Source organism: Schizosaccharomyces cryophilus (genome assembly GCF_000004155.1).
Source record: "Schizosaccharomyces cryophilus OY26 unplaced genomic scaffold supercont4.9, whole genome shotgun sequence".
NCBI classification, from domain to species: Eukaryota; Fungi; Ascomycota; class Schizosaccharomycetes; order Schizosaccharomycetales; family Schizosaccharomycetaceae; genus Schizosaccharomyces; species Schizosaccharomyces cryophilus.
In genome coordinates, this window is record NW_013185632.1 from 1 (window position 1) to 3,370 (window position 3,370).

At 33.9% G+C, this 3,370-nt stretch overlaps 3 non-coding genes across 3 annotated transcripts; 2 read left to right on the forward strand and 1 right to left on the reverse strand.

Moving 5' to 3' along the window:
- The first annotated feature begins 42 nt into the window (after positions 1-42).
- SPOG_16395 lies at positions 43-113 on the forward strand. Its single transcript has one exon. It is a non-coding gene; the product is annotated as a tRNA-Asp (tRNA).
- A 275-nt stretch (positions 114-388) lies between these two features.
- On the reverse strand, positions 389-471 carry SPOG_16396. Its single transcript has one exon. It is a non-coding gene; the product is annotated as a tRNA-Val (tRNA).
- Positions 472-855: 384 nt separating this feature from the next.
- Positions 856-929, forward strand: SPOG_16397. Its single transcript has one exon. It is a non-coding gene; the product is annotated as a tRNA-Ala (tRNA).
- The last annotated feature ends 2,441 nt before the right edge of the window (positions 930-3,370 follow it).

Here is a 3,370-nt window from a genome sequence, read left to right on the forward strand (position 1 = left end):
ACAGTATATAAAAGAATAATAACTGTAAACAACACAAGCAATTCTTCCTTAGTATAGGGGTAGTACACCAGCCTGTCACGCTGGCAGCCCGGGTTCGAATCCCGGAGGGAGAGGTATTTTGTTTTTTTAATTTTTGTATTATTATTGTATTTTTTTCCTATCTTGGGTTTTAGGTTTTAGATTTCATGTTTTACGTTGTCGAAGTGGTTGAAGATCTTGATTTTAAACTCATATGGTTGTATGACCTTTGTACGCAAGTAGGTGGTGGGTGATACAAACGAAAGAAAGCATTGTTAAGCAAGCTCGAAAAGGAAAAAGAGAAAAGAAAAGAAAAGAGAGAAAGGCAGCATCCTGGTAAAACGAACTGAAAATGAAAAAAAGGTATGGATGACCGTGCCAAGACTCGAACTTGGGACCGTCTGCGAACATCAAATGTTAAGCAGAAATTATAACCATCTAAACCACACGGCCTTTGTTGTTAGAGTGAGAGCTACTTAATTATATAATAGCAACCTATAGATGCGGAATTGTTTCTGCACATCTGGATTGAATACTTTTTGTCAATGTCAAAGCAATATGCAGGTGAGAGCAGAACGTAACAGAATGTACAATAACGAATTTTAAGAGAAAAATAACAGATCCTAGATTCTAGACAAGCAAAAAAGATCTACCTTCATTACAAAAGTGAACTTTGCTTTATAATAAGAATTTGAAACATCAGTACTCTACGTTAACGACTAATACAGGCTACATAATGGCCTCAAACACACCCATATAGTAGTATCCTCAGGGAATCTGAGTACAGCATCATAATAATTATCTCTATATAAATTATGGGAAAGAAGACATCAGAAAGGGCATGTGGTGTAGATGGTTATCACGCTTCCTTAGCATGGAAGAGGTCCCAGATTCGAGTTCTGGCTTGTCCATTTTTTTCAGTTTCATTTCAAAACCTTTTGTCAATAGATAACTCTCAAATTCAAATGTATATATATATATAGATCTGAAAGCTATTTAGGAAAACAATGATGTGTTTATAGAGTCGTTGATTAGGATTGCAAACCTTAATTTAGTACCGCAACAATGATTTACTTCGCATGTTAACTTTTCAATATTTTCGAAGGATAACTACGTAGCTTTTTAGTAAGATGGCACCACCCAAAGTTGATTTTACGTCTTACTATTAAACGATTTAAGTGCTGTAGTTAGTTTGGAAATAAAAAATGTCGAATGATGAAATTCAAATTATTCAAGTATCTGATACCTAGAGACAATGAAGACTTACTAAAGGTATAAGCATAGATTGATAAAAATGAACAACCGAATAAGAATCTCGACTATCGATGCACAACAAAAACAGAAAGGTAAAAAACTACAAGGCATGAGCAAAGTTGAAGAAAGCAGCATAATTGAGTAACCTAATCTTTTCTCCTACTCACTAGTTCTTTAAGCTCAATGATTAGTCTAAATCGCTCAAATGTATACACTATTTTGGTTGAGTTTACTAATGAAGAACTAACAGATAAGACTTTTACAACTACTCTCAATGACTTACGAGTAATATATCAATAGTTAATTGGAGGGAGCCGTCATCTCACTTTCTTTTCTTTTGTAAAAAAGAATGAAAATCAGTCTCCTGAGCCAGATTCGAACTAGCGACCAGTATTTTGAATATTAAAAGGTTTTTTCGTTAGATATCTCAAGAAAGCTATCAGTACTTCCAATCGTTCTCTAAGTTTGCTTCAATTTTAGATTATAAAAATTATAGTTAGACTGTAAGTTTAAAAGCGTTGGCAGTCCATCTCATGTCGGAAATATTGCATAGTATAGTATGTTCGTCTTGTTAAGCCGTAATGAATCAAATATATATTTGTGGTCAAAAGACAACGCTGCCTGTGTTAGCGTGCAAAATTTTCAGATTTAGCATTGAAATTCATTTTCATTTTTCCTTCTGAAATTGTAATCCTAGAAACAAGTGTATAAAACGCATGTATTTTTTAGAATTAAGCGTCATCAAAAATCAAAGAACAACGAGAAAAAAAAAGTACGTGAATGCCCTGCAATCTCTTCAGAAAATTCTCAAACGATTTAAGCAGTGATTTTAGGAAAGAAGTAATTGATTACCTTGCATAACCATTTACATTAGCACTTTGACTTTCAATGACTATATGAACAGCGTCAACCTGAAAAGTATATATATGCGAAAATAACCATCGTATCCTCAGATTTTCCCATTTATAAATTTCAGTAAAGATATTGATGAGGTAAACCACAAGCGTCTTAACATTACTTCATTAGACAATCTTAGGTTTAGTATTCTAGCAATGCCAAATCCTAATAGTGGTAACTGAATGAGTAAATTTGGCAGATTAATAATAAGACATAGTTAAGTACATCCGATAATGGACGAATTGCCTTAACAGCAAGTGCTTAATAAAAGCTATTTAATTAACTGCTAGCGCCAATTACCAGCAATCAGTAAATTTAAATGACGGTAAGTAATGGGTATTCAATCAAGATTGTACAGGTTCAGCAGCTTTAACCTACTCTGGACTTATAAGGAATTTTAAACGGATAGATTCTTCAGATTTCTACTGTTACTGTAATATTCTAAACAGAACAGCGACTTTCAAAATTTGCACAGTGAAAGCGACTCAGATAAATAATAAGCTGAAAGAAACAATTTTCCTAGTCAACCAATTTAACATTTCAATGTTTAGCACGAGATTATTGTTTCCAAAAAGATCAGAATACTTGAATTTTCTATGAAATAAAATAAAAAATAAGTTTGATTATAAAACAAGCATAAATTTACTTATATAATTTACTGTTACTTGTTAATGATAAGGACCTTTCTCATTGCAGTAGTAATTCGTAAATTCTCTTCTCTTCTCTTTTCTTTCTTTTTATTTTTATTTTTTTTTTAGTTAATTGAGACTTTCAGAATCAATTTACTCAACTTCAGTTTACTATACTAACAATTTACATTTTTGTCAACCACAAGTCACGGTAGCAAGTGGAAGCTGATTTACTAATGTCCAGATGGAGAGTAAGAAGGACTTGTAGGCGAATAGGAAGGACTAGTAGGCGAATAGGAAGGACTAGTAGGCGAATATGATGGACTAGTAGGCGAATATGATGGACTGGTAGGTGAATAGGAAGGACTAGTAGGAGAGTAAGAAGGACTGGTAGGGGAATAGGAAGGACTAGTGGGAGAGTAAGAAGGACTAGTAGGAGAATATGATGGACTAGTAGGAGAGTAAGAAGGACTGGTAGGTGAATAGGAAGGACTAGTAGGAGAGTAAGAAGGACTGGTAGGGGAATAGGAAGGACTAGTAGGAGAGTAAGAAGGACTGGTAGGGGAATAGGA